Raw genomic sequence first — 23,359 nt, 5'->3', positions numbered from 1 at the left:
TATTTGCATACATAAGCAACAGTATTTTCTATTTCATTTATTTATTCAAGAAATCTTTGTTGATTTCTTGCTATGACCACATATGCACAAGGCAGTTTGGCTGCCAAGATAAACAGGACATGAAGTTTACCTTCTGGAGAAGAAGACATGGAAAGCAATGATTATAATGCATATATAATGACCAATCAGTCATGGAGATAGATTCAGAGTGCTGTGCCACACAGAATAAAAGGTCTCAGCTGGAGGGAGTGGAGTGAGGAGCAATTTCCATCAAGAGGAAACATCTGGGTGAAGACTTGAACCATGGGTAGAACAAAATAAGAAAGTGTACTTGACAAGCACTGCTTGTAACTGCTTTGTATTGATAATTAAAAGAAAGCAGAATGATTTCATGAACTTCATCTAAAAATCAGCATCGCAACTTTATAGTCCAACACAGTCTATATTCAAACATATTTTAACAATAGTAATAATTAAAATTTTATTGAACTTTTATTATGTATTTAGCACCATATAATGCCTCATATGTATCGCCTCACCTTACCCTCACATTAATACTATGAAGTAAGCAATATTGCTATTTTCATTCTATAGATGGGAAAGCAAAGTTGTAAAGAGGCTATGTAATCTCCTAAAATCATGCAACTAATTAGTAGAACCAGGATTCAAACCTCATCTGACAGCAAAATGCAGTCTCTCCTATGAACAAATGTACACATAAAAATATACAGAGATGACATGTGTGTTTTTAAAGCATTCCATTGCAGCTGAAGAGTTGTTTTTGAAAACCCTGAACATAGGTGCTTAAAAGCAGCCTGTAGATTATTCTCGGGCAGAACATATTTGATATTGATCAAATTATTAATTTAAGGTATTACTGTTAGAATCCTCTCTGGTTTCATCCCAGGCTTTTCCTTAACTACCCAACACCGGAATACAACTGGCTCCAGCATTCCGGACAGACCTGCAGAGGTTATAGAAAGGCTAAAATGTAGGAGCATCAACTTACTTCCTTAATTACTGAACAAAGTACAAGTGGTCACTGGGGGAAAATAAAATGCCTCCCTTTATTAACTAGACAAATACAATAGAAAAGTTATGGTTTCTAAGCAGTGTTTATCTTGCAGTAACTCCTGAGCAAATTTATTCCTACTAGATTGGAATGGATAATTGCACTTGAGGTAAGATGATAATATTAAAAAAAGACAAATTAAAAATACTAGTAATTAAATATTGCCTATAAAATGGAGCTAAGGCAAATTAGACATGGTAAACAATAAAAGGAACTAATACTAAGTTGTCCAACTACAGCAGAGATTTTCCTTTGTGTGATTCTCAGTTGTAGAATGTATTGTTTTCGTTTAACAAGCTTGGTCTACATGACCAGCATTACTATAATTTTACCTTCTCTACGTGTGCATTATTAAACACAAGGCCCTGACTGATCATTGTCTTAACTTTGTTTATATCCTACTTATTGTTTCTTGGCAATTTCACCAATTGGGAGTTGTGGTTAGGGGTATGACAAAGGATTACTTCAGCTATAGCCAATTTTTATGAGACCCCTTTTATTGTGCATATCCCATCACCACTCATATACATGCACTCCATGTTTGAGAAATCACAAAAACGGAAGAGATAATTAATTTAGAGCTTTCAAATGGAATAATTCCAGTTAAGAGCAATCTTTCTTCTGTTTTCTCTTTCAATTCTTGTTGACATTTATGTTCCATACTAAAATTTAGAGGCAGATGCATGTGACATCACAAAGCCAGTCTGTTTTTGTTCTTTCTCATGCATGCTTCTTGCAGTTCGGAGGATGCAAGTAGAATCAACAGCAATCAAAAATTAACCCACTCTGGCCCACAGACATTTGCACTGCAGAGGTTAAGCATAGTTCAAATGCCTGTTTTCATGTAGATGTTAGCCATACAAAAGCCACATTTTAAATACTTACATTAAATATGTTTTTTAATATAGGAAAGGAAGCACTTCAGTAGGTCCTTGATCTAGATATATAATGAGATTTCAGAAAGCAGAAATAATAATGCTACTGAGGGATAAGAAAAATGAATCTAGTTGTGAATACATGATTATATGTATAAACCCACATGCACACATGCACACATATACATACTCAGATGCTTTGGGAGGTGTTATTATTTTTGATAAGCTTGTATCTGTGCACTTCCTTTTCCTTCAAAGACATAACAGAAATCTCTGCTCTTTTTTCTTAAAAGGAGTAAAGGCCATTTAACCAGTCTGCTAGAGAATCTCTTGCTAATGAACAAGAATCAGGCAGAATGTTAAAATAGTACATATTTGCTTTCAGTACATTTTAGCCCCAAATGGATTAAACAGTGGTGTCAGCAAGTGAAGGAAAGATAAGGGACAGGCTAAGAATACATCATGTGGAAAAAATTGCATTAGACCAAGGGAACAATATTCCTCAAATACTGCTGAGGCTGAGATATTAAGAAATAAAATTTAAACAAGGAAAGGGAAAAGATGAGCCTAGGTCTTGCTGAAATACCACTCTGGCATTGTCAAATTTAAATGTGCTTTTAAATATGAGAAATATAGGAGTGTATCTACTGAAAAGACATATGTGTGTGTATATATATACACACACATATATATATTACATACATATAATTGATATCCACGGGGCCCTTTTTTCAGGAAAGATAAAAAGTGTGTTTGTACAAGAGAAAATAATTATATCCTCAGTCTTCTACAGGTTAAATTATATTCATGTAGTGTCCATCAAGCAGAATAGCAGAGGTACATTATGAGAGAATTGCTGGAATTAACCTTCCTTTGCTCCTTTGGTTTTTAAGAGGCCAAGATCAAAGACCAGGTCCCATCAAATCCATTAAAATAAAAACAGAAGTTGTTGGGGGCTGGGGAGGAACTCCAAGGAAAATTACCTCTTCCTTTGTAGTACAAAGCACTGCTGCAAAGAACTTCACTTTATTTAGATCTTTTTTAATACATTACCTGTAATTCAAGTGAGAAGCACAGTGGTTTGATTTGTGGGAGGAAATTCTATATGGAGGAAAATAAAAAGGAAAGAACTAGAGTTTTAAATAAGCTTTTCTGAGCTTACCGATAAACCTGCTCATTGTACACGCACCACTTCCAAATGTGGGACCAACTTGAGACCCGGTTGTCTTTGCTGAGACCTATCGTTGTGCTTATTTATTCCTGTGCATTATCCTGTAATGGCCCCACAGAGATGATCTTCTTTCAGCACCATCTGCTACTAGGAAAAACAAGAACATACACTACACCTGTTACAAGCTTCCCTGCATTCAAAGTCTTTTCTCTAGGCAAAATGATAAATTATGTAAGCAATAAACGGGAATCACCAACTGATAGGGAGAGAAAGGTCCTGATTCTGGCACATTTTAATCAAGTTCCTAACTGGGAAAGTAAATCATTTGGCCCCCTAAAATAATCTATAGGGTATGTTAGTGCTTAACACAAAAAATGTAGCCGGTTGATTATCCAAAGACTGCCTTGGACTTTGTGTTATGCTGATGTAATTCCTTCCAGAAATAGTGTCTGGCATCAATATTTGTGATCAACAGACTAAGAAATAACAAAACTTGCTTGACATCAGCATTTGTAAAATATATCTAAATTAATGCAAAGAATATTTATTGAGTCCCTAGTGGGCTCTAGCCACTGAGGAAGACCACCAAGGCAGAAAGCACTTGCTCTCTGTCACACTCGGCTTCCCAGCCCTTGAGTCATCCAGCCCTTTGTATTCATCAGTTTCTCCCTGCTGAGGATAACCCAGAGGCAATGCTGACTTCAAGCCAACTTTCTAAGAGCTCCTCAGAGACAAATTTTTTCTAAACACCCCCGTAGGCTACTCCTGCACATGTAGCTTCACAAAAACTACACTGATGAAAAACTTCCTGTTCTAGGAAAAAACAATTATCTCATATTAAACATGCTCTGATTTTTTTAAGCTCACTGTTTTACCACAGGCTATTCTCTTTACTTATATATGCATTACACAAAGGTATTTACTGACATCAATTACTGCTTCAATATAATATTACATGTTTATAAAAAATACAAAAGACTTTAATATTTCATATTGGAAGCAACTAAAATTTTTTAAAAATCTACTATTCCAGGCACTGTTAGAGACCTCTCATAGGGTTCCTCAAGGGTCCCCAATCTTACTGAGGCAACATCAATCACCTGAAGAAATTAGATAATAACTGTAATCTCAGATCATATGTTACTGACCGTGAATGCTACCTGAATAGAAACAAAGTCGAAAGCAAAGTGGGCTGGACTAATCAGGGCAGGCAGAAAAGATGGGATTTGACCTGGGCTTTAGAAAGGACAAGATCTCAAAAGAAGAGAGAAAAAGGAAAGACAGTAGAGAGAAAGGTGATCTCAGCTACTGGGGACAATGGCATAGATAAATCAGTAAAGATCTAACAGCAGGGATTAGAAAACTCACCCACCCTAGAGAGTTTGGGTCAGCAATTCTACGAGTGCATGTATGGGTACACATATAGGTACTCTTATGTATTATAACTTATGGTATGTCTGACCTTATGTATATGCATTACATGTGCGATTGAGAGACAAAGAAAAAGACACTGTTGATTCATTCATAATGTTGTAGCCACGTGTTCCGGGAAACAAACTCACTCAGAAGGACAATGCAGATACTGCAGTGCAGTTTATTACACCGGTGGGCCCAAGGCAGAGTCTCCTCTTAGCCAAGGACCCCGACCAGCATTTGTGAAAATCCTTTATACCCCATGTGTACATGTCCAAACCCACCACCCCAAATTCCTTGAGACTTACATAAACCAAGGAAAATACAATCCCAATAAGCCCATCATTCACGTGCTATGTGCTCATGTGCTCAAACAGTCAATTAGCCAATAATCAATAAACCTGAGGTTACACTCTGATAGATACAGAAAATTTTATGGCCTGTCTGGAGGAAGGGGTGATTAGTATATGTTTCTCTTAGGCGATGAGTAACCTAGATATGATCTTCAAGGTTCCCCTGTCTGGAGGGGGTCTTATCCTTCTGTTGCTGTTTTCATAGGCACTAAACACAGAGTTCAGAGTCCATTGGAAAGGTGTCCGAGCATGATCAGCATGAACAGGCCTAAGATGGAATCCAGGCCCTTATGAATTCCTTCTTCAATAACACATCCTTATGGAATTGCTTAATGGAATAATACCATATCAAATAGTCACACCATGCTTATATACATTATAGAGAAATACCACTAAAACTTATCCCATAATTAGAATTATATCTTAGAAAATGCTTATCATTTATCACCCTTTTGAGTAGATGGCCTTAGGAACAAATGAATATCTTGTCTATTAATTAAATGTGTTAATCTTCCACATTCTTATTTTAATAGGAGAACTTTGGAGAGGAGACTATAGAATGCCCCCATATACTGATAAATCTAAATTAATTGCCACCTCACAGAAAGCAGATCCAGGCATAGCTAAGGACAGCCCAATAAAGATATTTGCAGAAACCACAGCAGCAGTCAGAAAGTGTACAAATTAGACTATGTTAAGAAGTAAACAGATAATATGAAAAATGCCATAAAACTGTAACATAAGCCAATGGGACATTCACACTTTTATGTATAATGCATTCAGCTATGTCACTGTATCCAAGGACAGATATTTTTGGAGGTAACAGGAAATGCAAAGGTCCAGAGAAGGGCAACAAGATTATTGAAGGCCTGAGAATGTGGCAGGAATATCCTCACAGTATGAGATGACATTGGCTTTGCCCATAAGAGAGGGACAAAACTACATACTCCAGACCTCACAAATTCACACTAATGATGAAGAGATACCAGGACAAAGACTGAAATTATCCCAGAGGGAAACCAGACATAGAAAAACCAGATGCATGTGCTGTACACATACATTTGCGTCAGTCCAATTTTATTTCTCTACTCACTATGGATCCCAGAGCCTTTGAAACCCTCAGTAGAGGTCCCAAAATGTCTGCTCTAGAAGAAAAATGGAAAGGTCATAGGGAAGTCAAAACAAAAAACGTTAAGGCCATGCTCATGAATTTGCCTTCTGGCGTTTCCTGATTGAAAAAGGAAAAGGTACAAATAACCCAAAGCCTGTTTTAACTGAGCTAATGCTCAACATCTTAAAAGCACAGGGTAATGAAAAAGACTCTGGACCCACATGGCTGATCATTTGGACCTGATCATTTTCCTGCCATTTTTACCCTCTGCTGAGCACCGGGAGCCTCGGGCTCTCCCTACCTGGGTGACATCAGCTGGGCTGGCTGAGCTCTGCTCCACTCAACTGTCTGAGAAGGATTTCTCCAGTGAGAACCAGAGTTTCACTGACCTGGATAGAAACTCACCACCTTTCATGTTCCCCTTTCTCCTGAGGGGCCTGCTAGGGAGACTGAAACAAACGCTGGGACTGGATGAAGAGAGTTTCAGGGCCTGGCCTTAACTCAGCTTTTCACAAGCTTGCCTGTGCCTCTTCTAATCTCATTTGGCCTTTTATTCTTACGTTAATATTTGTGAAAACAGACATTGAGACTCTACTATGTGCAGACATTTTATATAAGTACCAAAATGATAATAAGATATTATCTTATTTTATTATTGAGGACCAAAGACATTATAGACAGCCCACAGTAATAAATGTGGAAGTACAAAAACCGAACTTAAACACTATCCAGTTGAACTCAAAGCTCTTTCTACTATACAATGTTGCCTCTGAGCACAGGCCATGCTTACAGGGTTTGTCAGCCAACAATTACAGTACCTGAACTAGTTCGGATCTCACACAGAGGACACTTCTGATAGGATAATTTGAAAAAGATTTATTTAACAAAGTGGCTTGTTTACAAAGGGTGGGTGTATGGTAACCACAAAGAACAATGCAGAACCTGGAGCTCATCATGGCAACTGAGCTATTAGCACCCCTACGCCCCAGAAGACCAGGAGAGGGTATAACCACCAGAATCTTCAGAAGGAGGAAGTCATGTAAGGTTAGCTCTGGGGTTAATTCCCTCATGAGGAAGATATCCAGCATTGGACTGGTTTAAAAAATGTTGGGGGCGGGGGGGCGGTGAGGGGAAAGGGACAAAATCATAAAAGACATTCCTCACCTTCTTCCTGGTTTTCCTAAAACCATCCAACTCATCAAGATCACTGGATATGCTGGTTTCCAAGCTCACTGAAGAGCAATACAGTTGTCCATAGAACACAGGATCTATTCAATTTAGCAAGTGTTTTTATGGCATATTAAGGATGGACTTCAGTCCAAGACCACCATGATCTACATTATGACCAGGTTACAACAACACGGGATAAAGCAATAAACAGTAAAGGAAGAAATGCACAGCAAGTGTAGATGCTGCCCAATAACTGCTCCTATTTACATTCATGCTCAGCCTCCACTCCATGGTGGGTGGTCCAGCCCAGGAAATCACAGTGTGAGTATACATGAAAATGATGATCCTAAGCAAGGAAGAAAATAGCCCTGGGGCTGACACTCGGAAATGTCAAGATAGATTCAAATTGTTAACCTTTTTACTTGTGCATTTTAAAGAAAGTGCTTTTGTTAGGCCATTAAATGCTATCTACCTGCCTCCCTGAAAATACATTCTAAAAATTCATTATGTCTCCACTAAAAAAGCTTCTTCTATTGTGATCCCAAGTTTGCAGCCCTTTTCCAAGTGCCTCTTGATCCATAGTTGGCCATCTTTTGCATCTTATCTTATTCTTTTGTTTGATTCTCCATGCACCAAGAATTCCATCAAATGCCTACCAGACAACAACAATCACATTGAGCTTTAAAAAATTCTTATATTACACCTTGATTTATATTTACAACCCTGGTGGCTTGTAAAGACAGTAAAGAAACTGCCTTCAATGAGGGGAGACCCAGGTTCGATCCCTGGGTTGGGAAGATCCCCTGGAGAAGGGAATGGCTACCCAGTCTAGTATACTTGCCTGGAGAATTCCATGGCCTATGGAGCCTGGTGGGCTACAGTCCATGGGGGTCACAAAAAGTTGGACAGAATTGAGGGACTACCACTTTCACTTTCTATATTTATAACAAACCTTATGAAGTCAGTCTAGAGAATATTAGCACCCCCCTTTTACAGATAGGGCCCTCAAAAGAGTCAACTTCTTATCTAGAGTGACATGGCATACAACAGCCCACTGTGGACTCCAAAGCTCTATGCGACCCACTGGCCCTCCATTTCTAGCCCATCTCACACCACTCACCTCTCACTGAGCTTCAGTCACAAAGGCCTTCCTTCTGCTCCTCAAACACATGAATTCCTTCTGTCCAGCTGTTCCATTTTCCTAGGACATTCTTCTTCATATCTTCATGCGGCTGACTCCTTGCCTCTTGGGGCTCAATCCAAAGGCCACCTCCTCAGAGAAGCCTCTACAGTCACACAGTCCAAAGAGGCTTCATTTGTTCCATCATAATTACATCATTTGGCTTGTGTTCCTTCACAGCACTCATCATTATCTGATATTATCTTCTGCATTTACTTTTTTCTTGTTTATGTTTTCTCTTGTCCCCTAGAATAAAACCTCCATAAAGAGGAGACCCTTCTCTATATAGCTTACCCCTATATTCCAGTACCAAGAGAATATACTCAGTACAACCTCTAATTGCATATTTGAGTTATTTTAAAAATATACCCATTTACCTGAAGCTCTGTGGGAGAAGAAACAATGTCTATTTTGTTAACTATTAACACTATGCAACACAGATTACAGATGTAGCAAATGTTTTGTGGAAGGAAGGATGGAAGGAAGGGAAAGAGGGAATGAATGGAGAGTGAAGTGAAATAAAAGTAGCTAAGTCATGTTCGACTCTTTGTGACATCATGGACTGTAGCCCACCAGGCTCTACTGTCCATGGAATTTCCAGGCAAGAATACTGGAGTTTGCCATTCCCTTCTCCAGGGGATCTTCACATCCCAAGGATGGAACCTGGGTCTCCCACATTCAGGCAGATTCTTTACCATCCGAGCCACCAGGGAATCATATGAATGGAGGGAGGAGCTTCATGTCATTTGCCTTAATATGAGCCAGGCACTCTGCTAAGCCATTTGTATCTTGTCTCACTTGGGCCTCAATTACCTAAAAGTAGGTATGTTGTCTCTAGTTATGCAAATGAAAAAAACTGAGGCAAGGAGAGATCACATAATATGAACAGTTCTGACAAAATGCATATGTAGAATGTGTCATACTCCAGGTCATGCCCTTTCCAACCACATCACACTAGATCTGAGCACACTTAAAACTTTGTATTCCCAAGTAGAAAAAGAGAGGAGAGGAAGCTACAAGAATATGATTTTGGTTCAATATAATAAAGAAACTTCTTTTGGTAGGAGCTATTCTGGGCTAGAAGAAGCTGCCTCAGGGGGAAAAAAAAAAATAGGCCACCAGGACTAGTGGTAAGCTGGTGGGGATCCCAACCTATATAAGGAAGACTTGTCAAATGGGGAGATGGGCAGATCAGAAATTGGTTTTGGTTACATATGAAGGGAACAAGCAAATATTATACATAAATAAACTGGGGGTAATAGATATCCCATGTTTTTCACCATCAGAAAAAGGAGTTACAAATGTGAAAAGTGGTAAAGCTGAAAGGAATCCCATGGTTCCAGCACACATGGCACATGGATCTTTCAAAATACCATTCTCCACTAAAAGGAACAAGTTCTTTGTACTATTCTTGTCATATTTCTGGAAGTGTAGAATATTTCTAACTAAAGAGTAAAGAAAAAAGGTAACAAGTTTCATTCCTAGTGGGTATGCAAGCATGGGGGTAGTCAAGTGTCTCTCAAACTTTAAATTGCATACAGATCATCTGGGGATCTTGCTAAAATGCAGATTCTGATTCAAGAGGTCTGAAGTCTGAGATTCTGAATTTCTAACTAGCTCCCATGTAGAGTTGATGCTCTGATCCACAGATCAAACTCTAAATATCAAGAGGCAAAACAATCACATGATTATTAATAATAACTAATTGCCATTTAATATTGTCAGGCATTGTAATAGGTGTTGAATGTATATAATCTCTAGTACTTAACCACAAATGGAAGGCAAAAGAAATGCAAATTATTTTCCCAAGCCAGGGAAATTATAGTAGAAGTATGCACTGGGCATTGGTGTTAGAGAGATTTTGGTTATAATTACAAATAACTAATCATTCAGCATATAGCCCTGACAAGTTATTTAATCTTTCTGTGCTTCATTTTTCTCCTATTGGATTTCTATGAGAAATAAATATGATAATGTGGGGCCTAAAGTATATAGCAACTGTTACCAAGTGGAGCTAAAGGCTGTGTCCTTCCCACCACATTGTACAACAAATACTGATTCCAGTAGATAATCCTTAAGATTCCTCCCTTCCAACTAGGAGGTTCTGTCATCATAGAATGAAATTGTTTTTGGTAGGATTTGCATCCAAAGGGAGAGACCCAAAGAAAAATTATGTACCTAGATGGATCGAGGACAAGAAAAAGACATTTTAGATGAAAGAAAGAGCATCAGCCAAGACACACTGCCCAGAATCAGGTGGACAGGTGATTTGGGTGGTGATGAGACCAGCCTGGTCAGAGCAAAAAGATCATGTAGCCTAAAAGGAGTTGCTAGAGTGTTTCAAAAGCAAGTCTGGGGAGTTCTGCTTGCTTTCTTCCGTAGGTGGCCCAGACAGACTTGTTGCAAGACAAATCTCTGCTTATTGAACAAATCCTCTTAAACTGTCTGAACATCAACAGTCTGCAGCTTTGAAATCCAGATTACAAACTGCAGCACTCATTGGGCATATCTTTGATGACTGAATTAATCAGCAAGCACAGTTTCCTTGTACAAACAATACGGTGTTGCTAACTTAAGGACACATCACAAACCAGGAAAAGGCCGGTTGATTAAACATACCTGGCCCATTTAAGTTGCTCAGCTCCTGGTGTCTTCACAGGTTTTAATTACCCTCTTTGCCAATTCACAATGGAATCCTTATTCTTTAGAGGCATCCACATTTATTTGTGCACCCCTCAGAACGGAATGACTTATTATCTGCTCTGATGGATATGTACATCCCTTATTTACTACTCTTTGGGTAAAACACTTCCCATCCTACTTCTATCTGTTCAAGATAATTTAATTTCCACATGCCATTTTTTCACTTTGGACAATCTTACTATAACATACTCAGATTTACATCTCTGTATCTACAGTCTTTCATGAACTCCTCCCCACCTGCTCTCCTTGTATGTAAATTGGCTGGATGTGGAGAGAAAAATCACTCTGGTTCATCCTTTAGTGAATATATCCCAAGAACACTTGCTCCTAGACTATTTCTGTTTGCCAACCAGCAGCCAGCCAGCAACCCACCCACCCACCTGATGGTTGAGGAAAGATGACAGAAGGGAGAGGAAAAGAAACTGTGGAGGGAAGAGAGAGAATCTTATGACCAATATCCTGGCCCTATTCCAACCTGGATAATTAGTCTGCCTCTATTTTGAACAGTTTTTCCATTTGCAGCATGTATGTGCACGTATGCACATGCGTATGTACTGGGGGAAAGGGTATGTTGAGTAGGGGAGGGGAACTCCATGAAAACTTTTTTCTCTGTTTCTTCTCAGCCTTGGTTCATTAGAAATAACCTGAAAATTAAAAACATAATCCTGGGGAGAGAAGCAAATGTCTCAGTATTCTACCTCAAAAGGGCTCAGAGATAGATAACCATACAGAATTTCTAAAGGTCTCAGGAAGCTTTTGCAAACTCAGAAAGCAGCCTTTAAGAGCACAGGAAAGGGGCATTAAAATAAACAACCCCTTTGATAGGGAACAATGTAAGAAGGCAAAGAAGCAGCCTTGTCCCCTATTGAAGGCTTCTGACTGAGTCATCCATGCTTTGTCCTTGGCCTGTCCCTGATCTGTTCTTCAAAAAAAAACCATCTCTCCAGGTGACATCCGGGGCACAGATGGGATTTGGGAGGATGGAAACATGAATTCCTGTAGCACAGCCAGCTCCCTCTCCCAGACAGATTGGGCTTTAGCCATTTGATAAAGATTGAAGATACCATTTGAGAAGAAGGGGAGAATTAAGTCTAAGACACAAGTAAGCATTTTAAAACAATTCTCTAAACCCAGTGCTTTTGGTAGGCATTCTCTGCCTACATCTAATGGCAGAAAAGCACCAAAAAGTACCCTCAAGGGCTATGAAAAGATGCGTAAGTAGTCCTTTATAGGTAAATAAAAATACAAGCAAAATTGGTAGTCCATGTATATCTCTATTTGCTGCCTTTGCACTTCTGCTCTCCATACTGTGTGGTACATCTCTGGGAGCACAAGAGGTACCAATAGTTCTGTTGAAGGGTCATCCTGGTTCCATGTCTGGCTATCTAATGATCCTCTTCCCCTTTTACAGGTGAAGGGATAAAATCCTGAGAGTGAATGAGGTTTCTCTTTCCCTCAGGATTCCTGTTTTCCTGTGATCCACCAACTTTTGAAAGAGGGATTTCATTACCTCTCAGGAAGAAAAAAATACAAATAAAAGCCAGGAAGGCAAATGAGTCTCTGGGTGGATTTTTTTTTTTTTAATTCAGAACTTAGAAAATAGTTTAGAAACCTAAAGTTATCTAAGTGTGTTAGTCATTCAGTTGTGTCAACTCTTTGCAACTACATGGACTGTGGCCCACCAGGATCCTCTATCCATGGAATTCTCCAGGCAAGAATACTGGAGTAGGTGGGTAGCCATTCCCTTCTCCAGGGGATCTTCCCACCCAGGGCTCCTGCATTACAGGCAGATTCTTTACCATCTGAGCCACCAGGGAAGCCCAAAGTTATCTAAGGTAGACTTTAAAGGAAGAAAATGGGGTTTGAACTTTAAAAAGCTAATGGACTAGGAAATTTAGAGAAGAAAGTTTATAACAAGTTTATAACCTCAGAAAAGAATAAATTACATTGTGTGATTCTTTTTCCCCCTCAATAAAAAGACATTAAATTACAAAAAGCTAGTGGAGGGAAGAAAAGTAGGAGGAATAAGACTTGATTGTAGGTAGTGATTACCTGATGAATTCCTCTGCTCACCTCTAGCCAAGGCCCAAGGAAAGCAGATAAAACCCCTTGTAGGTTCAGGTGTTTGCTGAACAGAGGCAATCTATATGTCCCTTCCAAATGAAGCCCCCTTCCTAAATCCTCACAAACTCCAATAACAAGGATCTATTCATCAATCCAAAGTAGAGTTGAGAAGCTATGTTTAGGAAAAGAAAATTTAAGCGGTTCCTGCTTCCCTGATGCAAAAGCCTCTAAGACCCCAAAACACTGTAGGACAGAAACATCGAAACAACACAATTAGACATGTTCCCTATTTATAAATGTGTATAATCTCCCCCAGCATGCTGTCCATTTAGTAATGCTGCTAAATCACAAAACACACAGAGAAATTGAACAACCCAGGTATAGGAGAGGAGACAGGAAATGAACTATAGTAAGGAACTACCATCTTGAATAACCAGGTAATGGAATCAGTGACACTTTAAAAAACAAGTGAAGGTTTAAGTAAATTAAGAATCCAATTAGATAAATCAATGATAGCCACAACTGAGTACATTTTGCCTATAATCTCACACCAGGGCTTCCCTGGTGGCTCAGATGATAAATAATCTGCCTGCAATGTGGGTGACCTGGGTTCGATCCCTGGGTTGGGAAGAGCCCCTGGAGGAGGACATGGCAAGCCACTCCAGTATTCTTGCCTGGAGAATCCCCATGGACAGGAGCCTGGCAGGCCACAGTCCATGGGGTGGCAAAGAGTCAGCCACAACTGAGCGACTAAGCACAGGACAGCACTTCACATCTTTAGAACATCAAATATATTCAAAAGGTGTGTCTCAGTTGCCCTGCTATGATATTAAGGGGTATTTTCACTCCACCAGGGGAGAGATTTGTTGTTGTTTGCCACTGTTTAGTTGTTAAATCGTGTCCAACTTCTTTTGTGATCTCATGTAATATGGTCCATCTGGTTCTTCTGTTCATGGGATGTCCCAGGCAAGAATACTGGACTGGGTTGCCATTTCCTTCTCCAGAGGATCTTTCTGATACAGGATTGAACTCACATCTCCTTCTTGGCAGGCAGATTCTTTACCACTGAGCCACCTGGGAAGCCTTTGAAGAGATTAAATTGTATCAAATAAAATAGTCTGAAACATTTCTACTTATTTTCATGAATGACTTGTTATTTTGAGAAATATTTATCTATTCAAATACTTCCATTTCTTCTTAGAAAGTTTTTCATTTTAGGAAATATCCATGTGTTAAATAAACTTTTTTAAACTTTAATAATTGAAGGACAATTGCTTTACAATGTTGTGTTAGTTTCTGCCATACAGCAACATGATCTAAGCATCATCATAAGCTAAACACTATGTTAGGGTAAAGAATATAGGTGCCAGTGTTCAGAACTATGCTTGTTACATAGGAAATACTTGTATTTATTGAATAAATGATTAAAGATAGATAAGATGCATCCTTGAGAAACCTGAGAGTTGCTATGTTTCCCATGACCCCAAGAAGGATACAGAAGTGACTGAGAATTGGTCAGTTGACCTAGGGAGGTGGCTAAGAAGGATACAAAATGGTCTGCAAGAACCTGGAGTCCAGAAATATAGGGAGCTATAGAACATTTCATGCAAAGATGAGCTCAATAAAGGACAGAAATGGTATGGACCTAACAGAAGCAGAAGATATTAGGAAGAGATGGCAAGAATACACAGAAGAATTGTACAAAAAAGATCTTCACGACCTAGATAATCACAATTGTGTGATCACTGAACTAGAGCCAGACATCCTGGAATGTGAAGTCAAGTGGGCCTTAGAAAGCATCACTACTAACAAAGCTAGTGAAGGTGATGGAATTCCAGTTGAACTATTCCAAATCCTGAAAGATGATGCTGTGAAAGTGCTGCACTCAATATGCCAGCAAATTCGGAAAACTCAGCAGTGGCCACAGGACTGGAAAAGGTCCGTTTTCATTCCAATCCCAAAGAAAGGCAATGCCAAAGAATGCTCAAACTACCGCACAATTGCACTCATCTCACATGCTAGTAAAGTAATGCTCAAAATTCTCCAAGCCAGGCTTCAGCAATATGTGAACCGTGAACTTCCTGATGTTCAAGCTGGTTTTAGAAAAAGCAGAGGAACCAGAGATCAAATTGCCAACATCTGCTGGATCATAGAAAAAGCAAGAGAGTTCCAGAAAAACATCTATTTCTGCTTTATTGACTATGCCAAAGCCTTTGACTGTGTGGATCACAATAAACTGTGGAAAATTCTGAAAGAGATGGGAATACCAGACCACCTGATCTGCCTCTTGAGAAATTTATATGCAGGTCAGGAAGCAACAGTTAGAACTGGACATGGAACAACAGACTGGTTCCAAATAGGAAAAGGAGTTCGTCGAGGCTGTATATTGTCACCCTGTTTATTTAACTTATATGCAGAGTACATCATGAGAAACGCTGGACTGGAAGAAACAAACTGGAATCAAGATTGCTGGGAGAAATATCAATAACCTCAGATATGCAGATGATACCACCCTTATGGCAGAAAGTGAAGAGGAACTCAAAGGCCTCTTGATGAAAGTGAAAGTGGAGAGTGAAAAAGTTGGCTTAAAACTCAACATTCAGAAAACGAAGATCATGGCATCCGGTCCCACCACTTCATGGGAAATAGATGGGGAAACAGTGGAAACAATGTCAGACTTTATTTTTCTGGGCTCCAAAATCACTGCAGATGGTGACTGCAGCCATGAAATTAAAAGATGCTTACTCCTTGGAAGGAAAGTTATGACCAACCTAGATAGCATATTCAAAAGCAGAGACATTACTTTGCCAACAAAGGCTCATCTAGTCAAGGCTATGGTTTTTCCTGTGGTCATGTATGGATGTGAGAGTTGGACTCTGAAGAAGGCTGAGCACCGAAGAATTGATGCTTTTGAACTGTGGTGTTGGAGAAGACTCTTGAGAGTCCCTTAGACTGCAAGGAGATCCAACCAGTCCATTCTGAAGGAGATCAGCCCTGGGTGTTCTTTGGAAGAAATGATGCTAAAGCTGAAACTCCAGTACTTTGGCCACCTCATGCAAAGAGTTGACTCAATGGAAAAGACTCTGACTCTGGGAGGGATTGGGGGCAGGAGGAGAAGGGGAGGACAGAGGATGAGATGGCTGGATGGCATCACTGACTCAATGGATGTGAGTCTCAGTGAACTCCGGGAGTTGGTGATGGACAGGGAGGCCTGGTGTGCTGCGATTCATGGGGTCACAAAGACTCGGACATGACCAAGTGACTGATCTGATCTGATAGAAAATCCCTTGGATGGAGGAGCCTGGTAGGCTGCAGTCCATGGGGTTGCTAGGAGTCGGACACAACTGAGCGACTTCACTTTCACTTTTCACTTGCATATATTGGAGAAGGCAATGGCACCCCACTCCAGTACTCTTGCCTGGAAAATCCCATGGATGGAGGAGCCTGGTGGGCTGCAGTCCATGGTGTCACTAAGAGTCGGACACGACTGAGCGACTTCTCTTTGACTTTTCACTTTCATGCATTGGAGAAGGAAATGGCAACCCACTCCAGAGTTCTTACCTGGAGAATTCCAGGGACGGGGGAGTCTGGTGGGCTGCCGTCTATGGGGTTGCACAGTCGGACACAACTGAAGCGACTTAGCAGTAAGGCCTAGAAAGAGACTGACAAGGAACAAACATATAAATACAGGAGAGTCAGATCAAATACATAAATGAGAAAGACGAAGGATGAGGAGTAAAGGCTGCCTCCCACAAACATCTGGACCACAAATGAGCCTGCAAGAACTGAGACATCCCTGAAGAAAACAGGAAAGTAAATGAGGTGGAGAAATCTTGAACTAAGTAGATTTTATCTGAAGAGGCTAAGGGAAATGTGCTTGAGTTTACCAAGATTTGGTAAGACTGAATTTTCTGCTCTAAGGGGAAACAGAGAAGCTGAAAAGATATACTTAGTTCAGTTATTAGAGAAACAGAAATTTTCTCATTTGCACATTTGAACATAGAATCACCCACTACACAGGAATGAAAGATCTAGGAATTTCTCGGTATACAAAATTGGAAAGGAACAAAATATACTTCCAGCCCCAGGATGTATGGCTTCAGGAAAAAATCATACTTTCCACTCTACCAAGGAATCTGTTTAAAAGACTGGTCTCAGTCAGAGGATTTTTTAAATGTGTTACTCACATTTTCAAATCTTAAAAAAATAAGAGTGTGTTTTTCTGGTAAGTAAATCTCATAATGCCTTGAATTAAACTGCTTTCCCAATTTTCAGCATCATTTAAGTTCCCTACCTCAATAGACCAATGTGGATCTGAAAGTTTTCACTCAACTCAATAGGTATGTATGTATTTAACAGCCGACATCTGTGACCACCAACTTGATGTGCTGGATGTTTTACATATGCTATCTAGTCTCATGCTTCCCCAGTTGTGGTCTTCAAACCTGCAGCATCCCCTAAGAGCTACTGGAAAGGCAGACTCCCCACACATACTCTGACCTACCAGATCAGAATCCACATTTTCACCAGACTTCCTGGTGAGTTGTGTGGACTTTCAAGTTTGAGAAGCACTGCTCTACTTGACTCTGAGAATTATATCAGTATTTATAAGATCACTTATAACCACAATGTTTTATGTAAAGTATAATGCATCCAAGGTCAACATGGTATATTTTTTAATGTATTTTGCATTTGTCACAACTCTTTCCATTGAAAGTAACAACTCAAACCTGCTTAAATTTAAAAGAGAAATGTATTTGAAGTTTCAGATAACTAAGAAAAGAATTAGCATTCAGCCAGGAGAGAGAACCTGGAGTGGGATCAGAGATAAAACGGCCACCACACTCACTCATCTTTGCTATTGTGTTGATGTGTCTACTTCATTCTCTCTCACAAGGAACCACTACAAATCAAAGAACATAGCTACCGATAGATCTCAGCACCAACCCCCCACCCATCTGTAGGTTTTTGACATCCAACAGGATATAAATCCTTTTCCCAAACTCTAGCCCCCCCCAAAAAAAAACTATGAAAATTCTCCTTTGGCTCACCTCAACTATCCATCCTGGGATCATCACCTGTGCTGAAAAGTCAGTGTAGCACCGGGAAATTGAGGGGGAGGGTGGGGGCGGGGAATTTCCATAAAAAGATGGCAGCTTTTATTCAAACCCCATAGTTAATGTAGAGTAAAGCACATTTCTTGGGTGAATTAGGAGGATAGTGCTACTAGAAAGAGAAGGAAAAAGTAGCGGTGGGCAAGCAATCCAACAGTGTCTATCACATGTGCCACACTCACGTTATGTTCCTCCCTGTGCCCCCCACTCTTTCTCTATTGAATATATAACTGCAAGTACACGAACATTAGGCAAGTTCAAGGCAAGGCCAAGGATTAGACAGAAAATCACAATACAATAAAACAAAAATAAAAGATAACAAGCGTGTGAAGGCAAAAACACATCATGATACCCTTGACAGAAAGAAACAGCAATGGGCTGCAATGCCACAGTCTTATTACTAAACAAGATAATGGGCATCAGTTTTGTATGCTTCCTTTAACCAATGGAATTAGCAAATAAATCTGGTTTTACTAACATTTCTTTCTCAAGTTAAAATTTTAGTTATTAAACTACAGCTGCACAAGTTTCTTCACTAACCCCAGTCTGGAATGACAGGACTTCTTGTACAAATGCCTCCAGGATATTGCACTTGCTATTCTCCCTATCAGGAATGATATCCCTCCAAAGCTCACGCCCTCTCTCCATTCCAGCTTCGGCTTGAAAGTACCTCCTTAGAGAGATCTTCTTTGACCATCTTATCTAAGCAGGTGCAGCTATTACATGCACATACACCATACTCTACCTCCTTTGATCTGCTTTAGAACTTATCACTATCTGACATATTTATTTGTTTTCTTATATGTGTCTTGTCTGCTTCCTACTAGAGTGCTAGCACTATAAGGGAGGGAACTTTTACTATCATCTTCCCCCCGCCCCGTATTCCCCATACCTAGAACATCCCCAGCACCTAGTCATTGCCTAGTAACTTTTGCATAATGAAAAAAGAAAGATAATAGAAACTGTGAAACCATAACTGGAAGAGTGGTCAGCACAAACTTTCCAAGGATGGCTGAGGGAGCAGGCGTAAGGAATAAGATGGGAAGCAGACATTAAAATCAAAGAGGAAATGAGAGTCTGTCTGGGAGGTTAGCATATAAAGGTGATAATCCCCAGGAAAACAGAAAACAGTAGCCCCAAATGGAAACCTGGGACTGGTGGACCCCTGATTCTGGACTCTACAGCTGTGTACCATGCTTCTCTTGTGAAACTTTTAGTGCAAATAGAGAAGGTGTTCACTGATTACCATCTACAGCTACACAGATAAAAGATGCAAGAGGAAATATTTACTCTTGCTCAGAAGTGCATTGCTACTATATTAAAAGAAAGACCTATGCTCACCCCTTTCCTAAAGTCAATGATAAACTCTGAAAGTCATGACCAGAAAGAGCACTGAAGAGAGTTGAAAAACCCGGATTAAACTCAAGTTCTTCACCCCACTTTTCATGACTCCAGGACAGCTGGTTAAAGATCTGGTTACCCCAGTTTCTTCATCACCTCCAAAAGATAAGTAGCCTCAGATAAGGCTACTCAGGTCCACAGAGATGGTGTAATTTGCTCCAGATTACACATCAGGAGATTTATTTGAATGTTTATCTCTCTGACTCTAAAATTCATACTCTCATGTTGTTAAGTGCTCATCACCTGAGAGAAAGTATACAAACAGACCACCGATAGATAGTATACTGAATGACAAGTCCCACAACAACCAGTTCCAGAAATTAAACCACAACCTCTGTAGCAATCTGCCCACAACAATTAGCATTTGATCAATAACTGACAGCTTCCCTAAGTTTTGGCCCAGCTTTCAACTTAGGACCAATCAGAATAAGCCGATTATGCTCCACCAATCAATAATATAGGTTGCCCTGCATGTAAACAGCTCACCTCCAGCCTCCTCATGACAGGAGCCTCCAATCAGGGCACAGATGAAACCTTCCTCTGTTTCACTATAAAACTTCCCCACTCCTCTGCTTGCCTTTTAATTCTGCCAAATGCAAGCAATGGTGCTGACTCCTTCCCTATAGCGAGCTCTGAATAAATAAGTTTTGCTTGTTCTCATCTGTGTACTCTTCACTTAAGTATGAAGGACATTATCCCCCAACACCTAGCAGAATGCTAGGCACACAATAGGTGCTCAATAAGTGTACAGTGGAATTAAACTGAGCTGAATCTATAATAGAACAGTAACAACAGATAATAATAACTACCTTACATTGTTACTATAAGCATTAAATTAGATAATCTAAGTAAAAATATTTTGAAACTGTAATGTGCTATGGAATCATAAGGTATTATTAAGTTAAAAATAAGGTATAATCAGAACCACATAAGAGAGTAGTAGTATAATGCTATTTATTCTGATGCTTAATAATGAGAAACTCTTAGAATTATTTTCAGCTTTGTTATTACATGAATTCAATAGCCAAACAGGAAGAACTCTTTCTGGATTCTTTCAAAACAGAGTCTTAACCAGTCAAGGTCTTACTGGGAGAAATTTTGGAATTCCCAATCCATCTCTCCCTTCTTCAATCAGACTCTAACCATACCTTCTCAATTCCACTCCTCTGGCTAAAAATCACATATCTTTAAACATGTCTGCCTATGCCAGCACAGGAAATATAAAAGAGAGCAGATAGTTAGGATTCCACTTTGGTGTCCTCTGCCCAGCTACATTTTTCCTAAGCTTTTGAGTTCCCTTGCTCTGATACAGCTCCTCTCCTCATTTCCTGCCTCACCTGAACTCAAATAGCTCCCTGCCTGTAGCCTATCTAACCCTAGACTTTCTGCCTGCTTCTGCCAACCTGGATATTCTACTTCTTACCTGCTGAAACTCACCAGAGTGCCTGACCTAGTCTCCAGACTCTAGACTCTAAAGGACTGGGACTGTTTTGTCAATGTGGATCACATCCTTAAGCAAAGCAGAGGATTGAGACTAAGTTTCAGGCTGCCCAGAGAGAGCCTTCCCTGGTAGTATTTTCTGGGTGAAGTCACCACAGACTAGAATTTGTTCCTAAGTTTTGCATGTAAGAAACTCAACAATCATCCTCTCAAGAAATAATCATTCATTTAAGAATAGCTTATACCAAGCATACTCACAAGAAAGTAATGTATAAATTAGAATAGTTGCCATTTCTTTATAGAACAAGACACTGAGCTAAGAGCTTTGTGGACATGATCTCCTTCTGCCTTTATAGCAGTCAGAAGACATGAATGCACTTTAGCCCCATACATGAGAAAAACGACTTAGGTTCATGGAGATTATATAACTTGTCCAAAGTTAGACGTCTGATGAGTTTTGAATGCCCATCTCTCTGATTCCAACATCCATGTTATCTGGTATTATTCTGTATGTCTTCATTTTCACTAAGAATAGCACTGTTAGTCAACTGGATCTTGAAATAGTTTGAAAAGTGAATTTGACCCCTGAGGGAATGCTGCACAGAAAGCCAAAATGCAATTTAGAGGTGACTTGACAAGCCTGGAGACTAAGCAAGGGGAGTAAGTCGGGTGATATAAACTGTGAGTTACCTGAGGACAAGGAATTCAATTTTTATCTAGCATCTTGTTTTGGTACACTGATGCTCAATAAATACTGGTTGGCTAAATAAATGATGGGATTCATCATAACACTTTAATGCACTCCTTCCTACTACAGTAATATGTCCTGGGAAGTGGGGAGCAGACACTGATGATTATTCTCGTCAGTTTCCTTCAGGAAGCTAATGGCATACATGGAAATTAGGATGATTTAAAGAGGATTTAATAAAAGCACTATTTACCAATGTGTGGACATGATGTAGGAAAAGGGCATGATCTTGGGGTTGTTGCAACCCAATAATCCTACATACAAGAGAGAGAGATCACTAGCATCCAAAAAATGAGCTTGTACAAAGGACAATTTTAGAGGAGCTATGACCTCTGGTCAAGGATACAACTGCTTCTGGTTGATCTCTTAAGAAGGGTCTCTGGTGGTAGCAGCCCAAGATGATCTATTAACAAACAACATGAGAGAAAAGCTATGGAAGAAAAGCTATGATCAACCTAGACAGCATATTAAAAAGCAGAGACACTACTTTGCCAACAAAGGTCCATCTAGTCAAAGCTATGGTTTTTACAGTAGTCATGTATGGATGTGAGAGTTGGACTATAAAGAAAGCTGAGCGCCGAAGAACTGATGTTTTTGAACTGTGGTGTTGAAAAAGACTCTTGAGAGTCCCTTGGCCTGTAAGGAGATCCAAGCAGTCCATCCTAAAGGAAATCATTCCTGAATATTCATTGGAAGGACTGATGTTGAAACTCCAATACTTTGGCCACCTGATGTGAAGAACTGACTCACTGGAAAAGACTCTGATGCTGGGAAAGATTGAAGGCAGGAGGAGAAGGGGACGACAGAGGATGAGATGGTTGGATGGCATCACCAACTCTATGGACATGAGTTTGAGCAAGCTCTGGGAGTTCATGACAGACAGGGAAGCCTGGTGTGCTGCAGTCCATGGGGTCGCAAAGAGTCAGACACGATTGACTGACTGAACTGAACTGAACTTGAGAGAAAAATAGATCCTCTATCAGGTTAATCCATAGGAGTCAGATTCCTATTTTATACAATTATATTTAATCTTGAATGGATATACCCTCCAAGCAATCAGATAGGAGTAAAGCCAGGCAAGGTCATTCTTTCCCCTTGGAAATAGTATTGAATCCATATACACAAATGTTGTACAAAAACTTTTTGATTGGTCTTTCCTTGATGACTTTTGCTCTTCCATCCTCATACTCTGGCATCCTACTGGTTAAGCTATGATTGGGTTTTGGTAGCCTGGGTGTCACTTCTCTTTTGAGTAAATTTCATAACTTTTTTCATCAGTTATGTGGACTTCATTACAAAGTTCTAGCAATGACTTCCTATGACTGCCTACCATCAAGTCATCCAGCGATAGATATTCTGTTATCTACTACTACTAAAATAACAACTAACATGTGTGGAACAGTTACTATGTACCAGGCACTGTGGAATACTTTGTTTATTCCTGTCTTTATTTTTCATCTCATTTTATAAATCAGGAAACTGACACTTGGAGAGGCTATGTTTCTTGGCCAAGGATACCCAGTTAACAAGAGTCACAGCCATTA

Source organism: Bos indicus x Bos taurus, chromosome 6 (assembly GCF_003369695.1).
Source record: "Bos indicus x Bos taurus breed Angus x Brahman F1 hybrid chromosome 6, Bos_hybrid_MaternalHap_v2.0, whole genome shotgun sequence".
Classification (NCBI taxonomy): Eukaryota; Metazoa; Chordata; class Mammalia; order Artiodactyla; family Bovidae; genus Bos; species Bos indicus x Bos taurus.
Note: the sequence above shows the minus strand (reverse complement) of the source record.